The sequence below is a fragment of the Phalacrocorax carbo genome, chromosome 1 (assembly GCF_963921805.1).
Source record: "Phalacrocorax carbo chromosome 1, bPhaCar2.1, whole genome shotgun sequence".
NCBI lineage: Eukaryota > Metazoa > Chordata > Aves > Suliformes > Phalacrocoracidae > Phalacrocorax > Phalacrocorax carbo.
The window spans coordinates 102,302,540-102,319,883 of NC_087513.1; the positions used below are offsets into that span (position 1 = coordinate 102,302,540).

At 39.7% G+C, this 17,344-nt stretch overlaps 1 protein-coding gene and 1 long non-coding RNA gene across 5 annotated transcripts in view; one reads left to right on the plus strand and one right to left on the minus strand.

Annotated features, from left to right (window-relative positions):
- Positions 1–17,344, plus strand: part of LOC135316352 (uncharacterized) — a 124,337-nt gene that overhangs the window by 89,287 nt on the left and 17,706 nt on the right. The window contains exons 4-7 of the long non-coding RNA XR_010375725.1: positions 8,826–8,912; positions 9,695–9,754; positions 10,674–10,774; positions 14,410–14,469. This is a non-coding gene — a long non-coding RNA (uncharacterized LOC135316352). The remainder of the gene's footprint in view (positions 1–8,825; positions 8,913–9,694; positions 9,755–10,673; positions 10,775–14,409; positions 14,470–17,344) is intronic.
- The window catches only part of HTR1F (5-hydroxytryptamine receptor 1F), a 120,095-nt gene that overhangs the window by 63,969 nt on the left and 38,782 nt on the right, over positions 1–17,344 (minus strand). For all 4 annotated transcript variants that reach the window (XR_010375724.1, XM_064469543.1, XM_064469533.1 and 1 more), the window contains exon 2: positions 6,302–6,416. The gene's annotated coding sequence lies outside the window, so the exon portion shown is untranslated. The remainder of the gene's footprint in view (positions 1–6,301; positions 6,417–17,344) is intronic.

Sequence of the window (17,344 nt, forward strand, 5' to 3'; positions counted from 1 at the left end):
ACTTTTCTTTTTCTTTTTTTCACTGTATTTCTGGTAAACTACTGTTCTTCCTCACTGCTATGAAGTGAGAAAGTTTCATGCACCTGTTTATATAACGGGAAACAAAACTCTCCAGTTTTCTAAATTTTCCAGCTACTGTCGGTGGGATTCTTCTCACCTGATTTTAGGTGTCTGTCTAAGGTAAAAGTGGTGTGATGCTTTTGTCTGTGCTAGACAGGTACCCTTTGGCACCTTAGGCCAAAGGTTTATGGGTGAAGAAGTGAAGCAACTGCTGGGGTGAGATTGTGCTGACCTATTTAGACCAGATGACTTGCACCTTACAAGTGACTGTTTCTCTCCATTACTGCAAAAGGAAGCCTGGAGTGATCGGTTCAGGTACAGATGTCTTTTGTCAGATGAATTTTGCCCTAAATTTGCAGGTACTGCATGTTTAAGCTTTGACTGAGGACAATAATGTATGACTTTTTTTTTTCTGGGAAATTTGTAAGCACTATTGACAGAGTTGGTAGTAATAGATTCTAATACAGCATCATCCTGATGCTTATAGAGAACTTCAACTAAACGTGCTTAGGTGATGACAATACCCTGTTCAGAGGAGGACACAAACTTATCAAACATATTGTAGTTACCATCATTTTTAGAAATACATATTAAAAGTCTGAAAATTTTTTCCCCCAATTATTATAAAGGTACATATTTTACTAAAATAGCAGTAACTTGCCTTCCCTTAGCTCAAGTGTAAATGACCCTATTCATTTGTAGCTAAAATTGTCCTCTCCAGAGTACCCTGACTTCAGTAGGACTACAACTTGCACGATTTCAGCTGGTAGAGTCTACTGCAGCTATAACCTAAAGAAGTAACATATTTCTTGCAATACATGATAAAAGAAGCACTTGGCAAAGGTCAGCTTTTCAAATGTCTTTTAGAAATGTCATTAAGTACAATCTTCTGATAGGTTCCCTTCTTCTGCCTCGGTGTCTATACCAGTTGTCTGGAATTTCTGATTGAAGTGCAGCATCCCAGTGACTTTAGCTTCAAGTTAGAAGGTTCCAGTATAATTAAAATAACCTCAAAGTCAAATTTAACAGGTAGGAATTTTGATAAAACTCTTTGAATGAGCTCCATTGTATGAAAGTAAAACAATTTTTAAATTATCAGTCCTTCTGAATGTAGCTAAGGCTGCTAAGATTTGAGTGAATGTCAGGCAAAGTCCTAAATATTTAAAGAAAAAGCCCTGTTCAGGCTATTATTTTATATTAATGGGGGCAAATACTATGCCAAAATGAAACCCTTCTGCAAGAAAGGGCAATCTGCATTTCAGTTTTCCATTTCTAAATCCTAACTTTTGTCTATCATGATGACTCCTTGTTAAGCTGTCAAAAGAGGACAGTGCATATGTTAAAAGAGTGCCAGGTACGGACATCAGAGAATAAACCAGATGGCCAGAAAGTTGGAATGAACTCTAGTTCAGCGCTAAGGGAAAACATATACTTACCAGCATTATTGAGATCTACAAATTCCAGAAATTCTTTTAGTTGAGCTATTTACAAATATGGAAATGCTAATATTTATATGGTGACTTTCTGTATGAACGTCTATGCAGTTAGCTTTTGGTTGACAGACTGCTTGTTGTAAAACAAAAATATGGCCAGCAGGCAAGTAACACTGGTCAAATACAAAATCAGTTTAAAAAAACCCCTCTGCATATTAGATATGAATCAGTGGCACAGTGAGATGATAAACTTATGCCTCTGTCTTGCTGGAGGTGCTTGTACAGGGAAGCAAAGTGCTGCGTGACCTTGAGGTTTCAAGAGTATGTGTGGTCTCTTTACATGGGCAGCAACATGTGAGCTTGGTAGGCTGGCACTTCAAATCTGCATTATATTTCCCTTTGGGATGGATTAAGGTACCAGAGAGTCTTCTTGCATATTTTAGAAGATTCTGTGAGCTGAAATGATTTTCTACTTGGTAAGCATTCAGGATGCATTATCCCAAATCCCAGCCTTACAGAGATGTCTGCAGCATTGCAAAGGTCTGTGGATCGAGGCGGCTGCCAGGAGATTGAGCAGTAAAGAACATACCAGCTCTGAAGAAAGCTAAGGACTGAGTTACATGGAGCACTGCAGGGGTTAAACTCCATGGCATATCCTTAGCTAAGGTACAGATGAACTCATATCATGTGAGTTTGTTGGTCAGCACGAGTCTGCAGGACGCTTTAACTGCTGTTTGATAAACCAGGATTTTCAGTAAACGACAGTCAGTTGTGTTGTACTGAGGTGAGAAAAAAACCCTGCAAGATCCAAAACTAAAAGCAAACCCAAGTATAATTTGGACAGCTTAGTGTCTCATGTGTGTCCCAGTGAAGGCATTATCTAACACGCATTCTCATGGACCACCCTTAGCCTAAGTGATATTGAGTTCCCTGTAAGATCACAAGGAAAAATAAGTTCGGAGTATATTCAAAGACAAATAGATGGTGCATATTTACATGGATTACAAGGGAGGAAGTGGCATAGTATAAGCCTACCGAGTGTTGAAAGACGCTAGTGCTTAGTGCGTTGGAGAAAAGATGCAAGAACAGCTTGTCCTTTCGGAATTCTGCTGCAGCAATTTCTTCCAAGGACAGAGACCTCACAAGCTAACTGCTCTCCATTGAACCAGCTTCAGTCTCGACCTTATTAAGGTATAAGAAGGATATGAATAGTCTACGAACATGCTGGTAATTTAAATGATAAATGTTGGTAAGTACTTTTCTCCTTTGTGCCTAAGCTTTACTCAAAGTCTTCCATTAAAATATATAATTGACTATCTAGACAGTTGCATTTTGATTTGCATCTATAGCCAAAACAATATATCTTTCAGATAAGCCTTTCACGCATTACTTTTAATAATAATGTTTTAAATTAAAAGACTGCTTCCATCAAAATAATGAAGCAAGATAGCCAAGAAAATAGCTATGTGCCCGAGCATAGAAATACTTTGAAGTAAGAAAAATCCATGAAACAGTGATGGCAACAAGATAAAGTATTGGGCCTCAAAGTCCACAATACTGAAGGCAGAGGCTGCATTTAGGGCTTACTGAATGGAAGGGTCTGTTTTCTTTTTTCTGAGTTCTTTCTCTTTTTTTAAACTCTGAGAAATTAAAGAAAATTTTAGCAACTCAGTACTAGTACATTGCTATAGGCATACGGGATTTTACTAGCACAAAAACTGGGCCTTATAGAGCTATAAGGAATAATACTTTACTTATGTAAGTATTAGTATTAATGATTGCCCTTCTTCCAATACTAAGGAACATAAAATTATTTAATAATGACAAACACCACCGCTTGAAGAAGGCAATTTAATGTAATCAAGATACTCTGCTTTTGTAATTTTCCTCCTCGTCTCTATTTAAGTCGCAGATAATGTATGTGTTACCTATATTTATCTTAGAAATAAGTTGTCCTTATAAAGCCTTTCTTACAAGAAATATTTGAAAAGGGTCTGTTTTCCTCATTAAAGTATTTTTACCTTCCCCAGAATATAAGGAACTCGCATAGCAAGCGCTAATGAGACACATGCTCGCATTTCACTTGCCTTCCCTTTTCCTCCTTTGCTTATGTTATTTCTTTTCTTTGGCAAGTCAGCCCAGTATAAAATAAAAAGTGGCACTAACATTACAGTAGTACATGTCCGATACTTCTCTGCATCCCTGTCTGTCTGCTGAGCTGTGCTGCTGCTGTTGACAGGACTACAGAGGGGGCTTACAGGAGAAGCTGACGCTCTGCATACATCCACCCAGAGACAAGCTTTATAATTCTGCTCTCTGGCTCCATTGACTTCTGTGGCTATGCAGAGAGAAAAGGTTCTGCCTGGGACAGAGCAAGCCTTTGCTGCTGGATCACAGATGGCGTGAAAGTGCTTTATATGACACAAACTGTTACAAAACGTTTGGTGCACTGAAGTGGGCTGTCAGGACCTGTTTTCTTTAAGCTGCCAGTCTGTCATTATCTTTTGGAAACTAGCATGCAGCCAGCAAACCCATTTCCACCAAAAAAAGAAGAAAAGCCCGGTTTCTACTTCCATTCCATTTTCTCCTACTAGACAGTTTCTCTCTATAATGTAATCTCAGGCATTACAGTAGAATGAATAAATAGCCAAAATTTCTCTTGTACTAGATACAAAACAATAAATAGTAAGAAAGAAATAAGGTTTTTAAAAATGGTAGGACAAAAACAAAGAGAAGCTTTCAAACCAAACATTCCCCACACCTAAGTCTGCTGAACCTCCCAGATACAGTATAAAACTCATCCTTTTCTGTATTATGGCCACAGCTGTGCTGAGAGGCTTAAACTCCTACCTGCAATTGGTTCAGACACTGCTAACTTTCATATGTGAACCCAGTATGGACCAGAGCATGCATTTCATGCAGCCTAGCACGCAACTCTCAGGCTAAAACTCTGTTAGAGACAAAGACTATCATGTGCCTTGCTGTTTTCCTGAAGCCTTGACAGTTATTCCACCTTGCTACATGAGTCTTGTTACAGATACGCAATTAATTTCTCCTGAATGAGGATGCATTATTTAATCCCCTTTCTAAAAGCTGAATTAGGCAGCCATAGGGTGAGGCCATAGATCAGAAAAGCTCTCATTCAGCATATACTTCAAGTACCTGGGTAATTCGTCCTCTAATTTGGCAGTTGGAGGAATTCCTGACCAAAGTAAAATCCATCTTAGAAGTATAAAATCGTACAAGTATGGGAACTTTGTCTTTCTGTATGTGTTCTTCGGGGCAGCAGAAAAGGCTTGTAAAGGCTGAAACTGGCTTATATTCCAACCTATTTTTCACTAAAACCTCTATGTTTCATGAAGATTACCATGAAACAATTAGATGACTATTTTCGTCAGTTTTGCAGTTACCTGGTGACAATTTTAATTGTTCAGTTATTACAAGCACAGCAGCCTTGTCTTTGCTTCTCTCACTGTGAGTAAGACTTTTCAAGTGCACTTTGCCAGATCTTTCAGACACCCAGGGTGCGGACACAATCCTGAGGTACTGGGATTCTGAACTTGTGCCCATAGAAGCAAGGGTAAGAAGTGCTGAACATGTGAAACATCAGTCTTCAGGGCCTGTTTCTCCCTCTAGCAAAAAAGTAATGAGATTAAATACTCCCAAAAGAATGTCTCTGAATGTCAAATGGTGGCACATTACTCTACTCCCTCTCAGCATGTGCAATTTTCAGGTCTGCTTATAAGCAATCATACTTCACCTGCATTTCTTCTTATTTTATTATCCAGACGTCTCAATATTAAATGACAATTTTGTCTTCTGATACTGTTGCAGGAAGCTTTACCCTTCTGTTTTTCAATATTTTTGTATTCAGATCAATTGTATGTGCTTTATGAAATGTCATCATTAAGCTGCTGTATTTGAATCATTATGGGAAACAAGAATTTGGGGATTTCATCTTCCACATTGTTAGAAAATGACATTTATGTGCTATGAGAAAAGTTCACTTCTTTGAAACAGCGTACATGGCAAAAACAGAAACAAAACCAAGCATATAGTGGTATGAAATGGCCACAGGCCAACACAAAAGCAAGGAAAATCTCACAAAATATCTTTGTGATGAGCTAACATCAAAAGATTTTAGGTTCAGCTAGGCACAGAGAAATTTGGTTAAGCAAAGTAATGAGTGCTGCTGTGCTTTTCATCTTCAAAATGTCTTACAAAGGTTAAGTCTTTAAAATATATGTGTGAAATGAAGCATTATATTGCCATCATTGGTTTTTTCCCCTCAGCTGAAGTGGATGTTGAGTGTTTAAACGTCCAAGGCCACGGAGAAGGTCGGTCAGATCTAGGACTGCAGTCTAAGCTTCTCCTGCAGTGCCTGGACTTCCTAGACTGGTCTGGACATTCTCCATTTATTCAGTTGTCCATCCGTCAGCCGCTGCCCTCCTTTTCTCAAACTGTTTGTCCTTTTTGACATCTTTTCCCTGGCTGGTCTGCAGCTTTCTGTTGTACTGCATGTACTCAGATTGCCCAGTTAAGCCTGCAATAACCCTGTAGGTCGACCCTCACGTGGCTATGTTTGCCTCCTTTATTACTTTAGTCTTTCCTTAGTGCTGACTTTTCTTTCCTGCATTATTTTACAGAAAGGTCAATCTCACAGAGCTCAGCAAAACTCTCTATTCAGCATGTTTTGCAGTACCCCTATGGCAGAGCCAGCTAAATGAATTTGATCACCTTTGAATTAGGTATATCCCTCACAAACTCACACGTAGAGCCTCTGCGTATGAGGGTAGAAAGCAACTCACCATCTCCTGTGTTTGGGATAGCCTTGGAAAAGCTGCCTCTGTGCCAGGAAGCCTGAGGATAGGGCTGGAAGTAGGAGTTAAATCACCCTTAGCAACTCCAGACACTGCCAAAAACCTGTGAGAAAGCAAAAAGTCATCTATACAGACTCTGTAAGTGGCAATGAAAGATCTCTACTTCAGGGGAAGGAAAGAATTTTTCAGAGGCTAAAACTGTAATTTGCAGGATCCCTTCAGCTAACTGGGGATGGTTCTTTAAAAGCTTAGAGGTCAGTGTCAGGAAAACCCCGCAGAGTTCGTGTAAGAGCATAGCTGGTAATGCCTGAAATTCTTTATAACGATCTAATGACCAGCAAACCCCTTGCGAGATTTGACGCTCCAGAAATTGGCTTCACTTGAGGAACTCAAGAAATCAAAAAATGGACCTGGACTTTTCTGAAGATCAATGGTCAGTAAAAGGAAAAGGAGGAAGAAGTCTGTGCTGTGTAGCCAAGCCAGCAGGTTTAGTGTATCTCATGCTATTAACACCCGAGTGCATCTGTGAGGTGCCAATAGCCAACTCTTATTGACTGCAGTGGGAGCCCAGGGCACTTGGCATTTTGCAGCGTTAGCCCTCATGTTATTAAGCTAAGGATATAAATGTACCAAAACGTTCTCTGAACTGCAAGGTATTGTTTCTTGTTTTATCAAATACTAACAGGTTTTTTCCCCTCCAGTCAGCAGTGTCTCCCAGTAAGCAACTGCCTAAAAAACACATATACTGCAAAAGAGTATGCACTGTGAAAAGCAGAAATATAGCAATCTACCAAAAATAGGCTGATTTCATTTTAAATATATATTCTTTAGATTGCTAAAGTGCTTAAAATGTAGAAAATCAGATATCAAAGGCAGTTCAAAGTAGAAGAGCAGTCAGTAAGAAAAATGAACAAAAAGAAGACAAAGTGACAAAAGAAATATGGGAAGATCAACGATTTCCTGGAAAAAAAGATAAAACCTGATAATTTTTTACATATGATCCAATAACCTGGTAATTTATCCAGAATGTTATTCTACTAACATTTGACTGTGACTTGGTACCAGATGAGTTCTCTCAAAGCTGTCTGGGGCAGGTTTTGAAGATGGTTACAGACCTATTTGTTGTCCCATCTACATGACTTCATGGCCTAGCCTAGGATAGTCAGTGACATGGTTTCTTGAGGTTGTCAGCGCAACTGCAGGAAGTCTGGGTTTTGTTATTGCTAGAGGAAGGGCAATGGCCTCACTGCCAGGAAGGTACCCAGCAAATCATGAATTATAACATCAGTCCTGTATGTGTTGAAAAAACAAGGAAAGGTGAAAGCTGTTAGTACTTTTGTACCCATGCCACTGGTAGGCTTGAGGCTTAGATTTTTCAAAAATTAGTATCCTTCTCAGTACAGAGCATTAACCTTCAAAATATAACTTATTGGCAGCAATAATAGAGTTTAAATAGTAAAACAAGTGCCCACGCTCTCTCTCTTTCCCTCCCCTCCTTTGCAATGCAGATTTCTCTATCACTAGGCAAGGCCAGGAAGGACAGAAGGCAGAGTGGCCAGCATGACGTACTACAGGAATATGCAGCACTCAAGAGTAATGATGTACTTAGCTGTATCTCATTAAGCATCCAGAAATAATAGCAATCTACCAAAAATAGGTGACAACTGATCAAGGCAGAGTAGCCCTCTGCCTGTTTTTGCCTGGAAGTTGTTAGTGTAACCATTGTCTGCATCCTCTTCCCTCAACACACTCCACCAGATGTGGCAAAACTATGTTCTGTATGAGAACGCAAGAGTGCACAAAAGCTGAAATAGTTTTAGGGTGATCTTAAAATACTCAGGAGGATTTCTGCCTTAAGGGGTGGAGGGAGGAGAAGCTGGCTTTAGTTCCTGTTTGAGTTCTTGTATGCTATATTTCATCCCAAAGTAAGAAATTATAAGTATCAGAATGTCTAGGTAGCTCCTACACACCTCAGAAATTTTGTTTGGCTTTTCTAGAAAAATAAGAAAGCTCTATTTCTTGTCAAACCCTAGGTTCTTTTCATACGTGCCTTCCCTCTACAGTCTATCCTTTTCCCATCCTCCTTTCCTTCCAGCTTCTGCATCTTCATATTTTCATCCTCCTTATCTCAACTGTGTTTGCAAGCAGCTGGTTCTTTGCACTCAGGCCCTTCCTAATTGTGGTCCCTTTTTCTCTCCTGATTCTCTTATGCAAAAAGGAATATTTCTGCTATGAGTGTGCTTATGTAGTCAAGAATTTCCCTATTGGCATGCCATCCAATGACCTCATTCTTGTCTGAATGGGGAGAGAGTGTCCTTTGAAGGGCTACCTGGGTGCTCAGATCACTATTTGCAACTTGTTTTCTAGCTTGGGGTACTACCAGGCATTCCTGCACAGGCAGATTTGCAAGCCATCTACAAGCTCTTATGAAGACCTTGTCTGGATGGGAATGCAGGACAGATGTGGGAGTCCTTGTTGATGATATAGCTGTTTTACCTCCCATCATTTTCAGCTTAATGAAAATGGAAGTACCCTGGACCTCTAGGTCCAGCGCAGGAACCGAACAGACATCTCCAAGAGAATCCTACATAGCCAGCAGGTAAAGTTCATATGAGATTATGATTTCTTTTAGCTTTCTAAGAACATGTGAAAAAATATATAATGTTCAATCAGTAAATGAAGCTGTTTTTAGAACAGTGATTCCTATAAACTGAAGTCAGAGAGGAAGTCGTTACACAACTGCAGGAACAAGGACTTTCGGAACCATTGATAACTAATTTACAACCAGGGTAATTTTTGTTATGGCAGAACATCCCCAGGTAAAGGGAAAAATTGGGAAATTGCCTGAAATCCTGTGAACTCACTGTTTAGTTTAATAAACAGAAGCCAGGCCTTTAACAGATGAAGAGAGTTGTCTTGTACATATCTGGGCTTAGTATGTCTAAACACAAACAAACCTATTTTACCCAATATAAAATCATTTCACATCTGCCCAAAATCCCAATAATCTCAGTTTATATGTGGCAGCAACTATCTTTAGAAAGGTAGTCCAGCAGAAGTAATGCTGGACCTGCCTCCATCTCTGAAGAATATTTATTGCTTCCATCACTTCTCAAGCCTCAGGCTTCTCCTGCTTCAAGTCTGAATATTTATTATGTCAGGTTGAAGTCGGCCAGTAACCAGAAAGCAGAACTATCAATTCCAGTCCTCCTTTCCTAGCAAAGACGTTGATATATGAGGTCTTTGGCCTTGTGAAAAACAGTGAGCTGAGTTTGTGTTTCCTGTATAAAAGGGGCAAGGAGTTAGAAGTAGATAATACCTCCCAGAACAACTTCATGTCCATAGTTTAATGAGAATTCTCTTTTTTCTTTAAATTTACAGTGACTGCATTAGATGTGCCAGAAAAGAATGGATCAGTACAGTCCTATAAATCCTGAACACGTATGTAGTAAAACTTTCTAAAATAACTTACAAAACAGTCTTCTGGGAGAAGAAAAAGTCCACCATAATGACAGCACACTGACAATGCAATAAAGAGGAGTTTGTTATTCTGACTGCAGTGATTGACAGTGACCGGAGGGCAAATGTACAAAATAGGAACTAAAATATCAAAAATATCAAAATATCAAAACAACTAGAATATTAAAAACTCCCTGCTGAAAGCAAAAGAGAAAGAAATATGCTCAAAATGTGTTTACTCTCTATAGGCATAATAATAGCATTAAAAAAGATAATTTATCTGACTGCAATAAATATTTGTGAGCTTGAAGCTGAGGATGCAGCGTCACATAACATCATCTGTGGATAAATAAATTATTCCTTTCAAATGTTCATTGCAATGAAATTAGAAGAAATTTTTGCCATCTAATGGTGAAGGCAGTGGCAGCAAAAATGAGAATGATCAGTAAATGAAGGATTAAATATGTAGGATGGTCGTCTTTGTGAGTAATTTTTGTTTGCCAATTTTTAAGCTACTCTTCCATTCTAGAAACAAATCTGATTATTATAATCGTTTCTTTTATTATCTAAAGAGGATAATATCTACTCACAAGTATGACTATGTCTGAAATTAATTTTGCAGGTATAAATTGCACCCTCAAACAAGATCTCAGTCCCACAAAGGAACAGCAGTAAACTGAAAGCGCAGTTGTTTTCCTGAAGTTATATAGTTCTAAGCAAACCTTCCTATGCAGTCTGTCTCAGTTTTATTTTTAGTTCTTCCTTCTTTGTTATTGAATGCTTTTGTAAGAAAGAAGGATTTTTGTTCTGAGTTTTTCTTCCCCTCGTATTTCCCAGATGAAGTTACAATCCTCTGATAGCTTGTATGACGAGGATTAGAACATGTCATCTCTAATTGCAGATGAGGATTCAAAACAGGGCAGGAGAAGCAGAAAGATGTGATTGCCTGACCTGTCTTGATTCAGACTGCATGGATGCTTTGCTCCTGCCTCTGCTGCTCCGGTAAGTTAGCCTGGCTTTCACATCTGTCCTCATCTTATGGCAAGGGAAAAATGGTTTTTGCTGAACATGATGAAAGACTAACTTTCCTGCTGAAAGACTGATTTCTCTATTGTACATTGTTCCTAAGGAGCCATTGCTACCACGGGGACTACATAAAATTAGTTGGTTTGCAAAGGCACCAAAGAAGGAGCAGTTGCAAACAGAAATCTCTTCTAAACTCCAAAAAAATGCCAGGTATCAGTTGTGGGATTATATCTTCCTCCTCCACATATTTTTGCTGTTTCTGTTAGACTGTAAACTTTTGAGTACTGTTATTGTGTCTTCACATATACCATACAAGTGCTTCCTGTCAGTGTGGAAATGGTAATGTACGCAAGCCCGAACTGTCTGCAAACGTTGCTGTTACTTACAGTCAACAATGGGTAGCAATTTGACTAATAAGCTCAAGGAATTACGCAACTCAAGTAGCAATTGAACAAAAGTATGTCAGCATGCATTTCCTTTACTTTTGCTTCAGGATGAATCAATTATGAAACACAAATCAAAGTAATGGATACACGTTTATAACAGGCTTGATCAACCGTGACTGAGAGAACTTTCTGTCATGAGGATAAATGTTATATCATAAAGAACCTAAAAGGTACCATGCGAGGCCATGGACTACTGGGAAGGACATTTCATATTAGCCGTAGTATTCTCGGATGGGTCGAAATCTAAGGAGATAAAGCAAAATAAGCAAGGCTAAGTAGTCAGAGTTGCTCTGCACTTCTCTGTATGGATCGTTCCTCAGTAAATTACAAAAGTAAAGGGAAGAAATTAACGTAAATGCCCCTTCATCTGCTTTTAAGAAAGATTCTTTTCCTTCAAAGCCTACTTTCTTCAGGCCTTGCAACAAGATGAAAAAGTAGCTCAGCAGTTTCAAAAAATGGCAGAAATGAGCCAAAGGGAATTTAAGTATCTTCAAACATCTAATGAATGAAAACCACACAGTTTTGTCACAATTTTCAGGACTTATCTGCCAAACCTTGACAGATCAGGAAACTGAAAAGGACAGTTTCTTGATTAAGACTGAAAAAGAGCTTGAACTTAATTTTCAAGGAGGAAGGATGATTTTTAATCAATAAAGGCTCCTTGTCTAACCTATCAACAAAGTTGCAACCAGAATTCCACATCTATGTCTCTCCCTCCTACACCAAATTTGGGGCTTTCATTCTGGGGACCTCCAAAGGATGCCACTTTGTCTTTTGAAACAGATTTATGCGTCTGTGGTGTGCAGTCAAAGGATTGTCCTCCATTCTGCTAAATTACATTTTATTCAGGACTTCAATCTGAACCCATACTCAAAAGCTGCAGCAGTTTAGAAAAATCAGCCAGCAGCCTGGCTGAGCTTGCATCTCAAGCACACTGTTTTTATATGCAGTAATAAATCACTTTTTAACTTTCTGCACAAAGGGTGTTTTCTTGTTGCTGTATCTGAGAACATTGTAGAGAGGTTTGTAGTTAAATAAGGAAAAAGTAGGACTTCTTCTATGAAGAAATTAATTTTTAATGCTATTGAAATCAGGGAATTTTTGAAAATAATGTGCATTGGTTAATTTTGCTTTGTACCTGAAAGCTGCACAAAAGTAATTGCATTTCTCTATGAAAGACAGTGAAGTGAGAAATAGCCAGTTTTCTTTTACATTGAAGAAAGAAAATATATCAAATAGAGAGACTACAGGTATAGGTAAAGATGTCTGGATTTTGCCTGAATGAAATTGTATTCAAGGACAAGCTTTCCAAGGTCTTCCACCTAATCATGTACTAAACCACATCTTTCTATCCATTAGAAGTGCCTATGCTTCACGGTATGGTTTACCTCAAAAACTGATGAGTTAGAGCTCAAAAACCATGCAGTTCGGTGTCTAGTGCCAAATAAATAAAATACCCTCTTCTTCCTTGTCCTTTTCCAGCCCAGGGTGGCCAGCTTAGCCTTCTGCCTGCTTTTGATTAAAGATGAGGTACAAATCTGATCCGGCATGGTAATTAACTATATGCCAGTGTAAGTCACAGACCATTGCTGCTACTATTTATTCACAGACTAAAACATTCAACCCCCCCCACCTCCAACAGCAGGCTGCAAATTCTTAGCGGCCAGCCTTTTGCTACGAGTAAAAACTACATTATTTCTCATTTTCTCCAGTTGATGTTGGCCACCTCACCTGTGACAGCTGAGATAGCTGCACTATCTGTTGTCCATTCTCTGTGGAAAGATTTGAAGTTTTCCAATGCTCTCTTTCACTATGGATCAGAAACCAGATAACTTTTTAATGTTAAGGATGGTCACTTGCACCTCATCCAATTTCTCCATGCTTAAATAAATGCACGCATACACAAACCCTCATCAGATCAGTCTCTCTAGAGAAATTTTTTAATTCCTTCCTAGAGTAGGTCGGGGTATCTGTGCACACTTGAGCCCATCTTGGCATATTCCAAGAAAAAATGGATGGTAGACCAAGGAGTCTATTAAATGTCTTTTCTGAAGATTTTCCCCGCTGTGAAGAAAGCTAGTTTTTTTACACTTTTACATTTTATACAAAACCAGAGGCTAATATGGAATGGAAGTCTACACATAAGCAAAAAAACCCCCAAAAACCAAAACAGCCCCCACTCCCCCAACTTTTTCTCCTAGAGCTGTTTAATGTAGGAAAAAGTTGACTGTACAAAGCTACTCCATCGTGAACTAATGAGTCACTGCCTCCAATCTGTACTTCTTAGGTTCAGGCTGACGCATTTGCAGCTGAACTTTTTAGGCTTGCCAGTTCTCTGGAGCAGATGTATATTACAGAAAAATTGGGAATTTCAAAATATATCTCACCAATTTACCATGTATAATGCATCTGAGAAACAGAGCATATAACAAGAAGGAAAGGGAGGAGAGGGAGGGAGATACTGATCAGAGTACGAGACCTGCAGAAGTGCTTTCACCTTGTTGGAAACTTTTAGGACCTAAAACTTACTAATATTTAAACATCTGCTGTGAAGAAGCTACATGCTACAAGTAGTAACAATGGGTTAAAGTCTTTTTAAAGAATTGAGTAAATCTGTTGATTTATTAATGGAAGAATCCACACAATCTGTCAAAATGTGGTTGACCGTTCTTCAAAGTAGACAAACACAACACTAATGACATGACATTTCCTGCCATATCATACTAATGAATAAAACATTAGGTAAGAGAAGAGAGGTCAAGGAAGGACAAGGCTTGAAAGAGGCATGCGTTTTCAGTGGAGGGGGTAGAGGTAGGCAAAGCTGCCATAATTAACCATAATTGAAACAGGATTTTTCATTCCTTTCCATCACATGGAAAACAAATTTTTCATCGTTGTCCATATCCCTCTACATTACAAATGGCAGGAATGTACAGGTAGCAGGAAAATCAGTTTTCAAAATCTGGACATTCTAAAATGGAAAAAATGCAACTGATTTTAAGTACATCGTGTTTGTGCAGAAGATTAGCTAAATCAATTTTACACTGAAAATACCTAAGTGCCCATAGAGCATTTTGTTTGGGAGTAGGAGGATATTTTCTTTATAGTTTTTATGACAATTCTATTGCACTCACTCCACGAAAAATTTTCCACTATTGTTTATAGGCAGTTCAAGAATTTGAAGCCAAGACTTGATGCTGCAAATTTTCAGATAAAAGCTGTGAGGTAAGAGGGCAATATGCAGAACATCTCAGAATTTCATATTCAGATTCCCACAGAGAAAAAAACATCTTTAAGAAAACTGGATGTATAATGAAAAGGCAAAGAAGTGTTTCATCTCATTATTTTCCTCTCATAAATCTCAGGTTCATACCCTCCCCCTTGGCTTCTGAAGACACAACTTCTTACTTGTCGATCACGAGCAATGCTTCCCTTTCTTGAACACCTTTCCCCCACCTCTTAAAATAGTTTCCAATGTTTGGAGCATGGTACTACTTAAGCCAGAAGTAGTAAGGTCTAACCAAATGTCACATTACCCTGAATGGAGAGTTAAGGAAGAGCTACAAGTCTGGCTAGTCAGGAGGAAAATAGCAGACATACAATAGCAAATCCCCTAAGCAAGGAAATTTCAACAGGAATGATCCCAGGATTTTAAGACAGGCCCTGTTGTTTGAAGCCTCCTTTAGCCAATGCGGCACCTGTCAGGGCTTCGACACCTGGCTGTGTGTTTTCAGAAATGTGCGACCTGATAGCTGCTGTCATTGTACCTCGCCTCATGTGACACAAAGGAGGTCTGACACTGGCCCCAGGGTGGTTCCTGTGAAGTCTGGGACTGCTTCTAGCAAGTGCTGTCATCTCCATCTCCATCTCCGACAGCATCTGATCTGCTTGTGGGGACTGTAATATGAAGCAGACCAGCCAAAATGTGCCTGTGGCAGGCCTTATTTGCCTAGGAAGAAGTAAAGTGAGCCAAGATCTTCCCCTACCCTACCGGGCTTGTTCTTCTTGACCTACTGTGCCAGGGCAAGAGGCACAGCAAAGAAGGCATGGCTATGCAGTGATGGAAGAGTGATTGACAGTGTATCCTGCTTGCCCTCATGCTAATCGTAACCTTAAGATTATGGAAGATTCTGCAGGGCAAGAGGAGTTTGGATGAGGGATGGTGAAGATGAGACAAATGGCTTATAACTAGCCGTTGACTACTATGCATGTTGCTGAGGATGAGGCTAATGCTAGCATTGGGTTTATGATTTGTGCCTAAAGAGCCTGAGGAAGTAGGTTCATTCATAAATACCACAGGACTCACATGGCTAGATGAAAGCTAGTGCCAGGGAGGGTTTGTGCTGTGGGAAATGTCTCTGCAGTGGCTAATGCCTTGATTAGTACTGGAGACAGTAACACCTGAGACACAATACTCTCAAGGTTTGTCAGTGGGGGAGACAAAGTTGAACTCTGATCCCAAGGATGAGGGTCAGGTCTGGCCAAGACATGGGCAGTAGAGGCAGAGGGAAGGATAGTGGTGGGGCAGGGAGGAAGGTGGGGTGGAGAAAGTCACATTTGCTGCTCTGGATGTTGCATGGGAAATAGGAGAGAGGATTCCCTGCACATTGTGACTGCACAGCTGTGGCAGCCAAATGGGATTTACAGGGTTCTAGCACTGAGACTTGGAAGCTGAACGTATAACTTGTAATGCCAACTAAGTGGATGCCTATGGCTGATGCTGAGCTGAAGACTAAGATTTATTGCTGGATACTGCAGGACCTTTAGGAATTCTGCTGACAAAACCCACTGACATATGGGTGCTTTTGCAAGAAGATGTCACTGCACTCTGGTTTAGGCTGCCCTTCAGGCAAAAATTACAGTTAAGGAGCTTTGCAACAGGGTTTCAACAATTATGTTTATTTTTGCCTCCTAACAACCTTGCATGGCAGGTTAAGGAAAGAGTTGATGATAAAATAGGACAGCTGGCTCCAGCTATGCAGGAAGGACTGGGAGGAAGGTAGGTGCAAGCAGAGCTGAATGCTGCATGCTTCCAGTAAGAGCAGAGCTGTCAAGAAAGGCTGCCAGGAATGGGGAGGGAAAATATGAGTGGAAGAAGGAATGGTGAAGGAGAAAAGTGTGAGGGAAGAGACCAAAGCCAGATGCAATTTCCTATGGGTCTCTTTTCATCTTTGTCCTCCTTCCTGTCTTCTGGGTAAACCCTGACTTAAAGCATGCCCTCTCAAAAACTGAGCACAGTACAAACCACCGCTTTCCCTTAAGTTTACAGTGATTGATCTGATGCCTGCTTAAGTGACCTGGCCAACTTTAGTATCTTGAGATCACTGCAGCCTCTTTTTCTTCCATCCTTCCCATCCTAAAAAGCATCCTTCTGCTTTTTAGCAGAAGGCAAGACACTGCTGATTTTTTTTTTTTTGGAGGGGGCTTTTGTTCCGAGGATTTTAAGTAAATATTTTTATATCGTGTGTCTTCAAATCTCTGGATATTGGTCCCATCATTCACAAGAACAGGAATAGTGTGTTAAAGAGGTATCCAACTACTATAGATCACAATGAAAATGTGTAAAGGGCTATTATATGTATATATCTATATGTATATATTTGTATATAAGTGAAGGAGTGAAACACCAAGAGTAGCCAGCTCTCAGTAAAAACAGAGTTGCTTCTGGGTTGAATAAAAGGAGAAGCAAGATACTGACTGTGAGGGTGACATGATGTTGCAACTTGAAAACTAATTAAGGAAAGAACAGAATTTAAATAACATTGGGATGCAACAGCAGGAAACGCAAGGAACAGGTGTTTAACAAGATTTCTTTTGACTGTTTAACCTCTTCGTTAATGCCAAAAACCAAACTCTATCAGACTTTGGATTTATGTAGTTTCTGTAGTTGTACTGTTCGCTGTTTCATTTTTCAGAGCATTTCTTCTGCTGTTAATTTGTCTCTAGGGGTCTGGGCCTCTGCCTCTGAGTACTTTTGATCTCCACTGTATGTGTTGCTTTCTCTTTAGGAGTCAGTAGGATTACATGGTTGCGAATAGGGCCCAGCATTTGTTACACTGCTCTGCAGGTTGGCTAGGGCACCTGCAGGAGAGATCTCCTT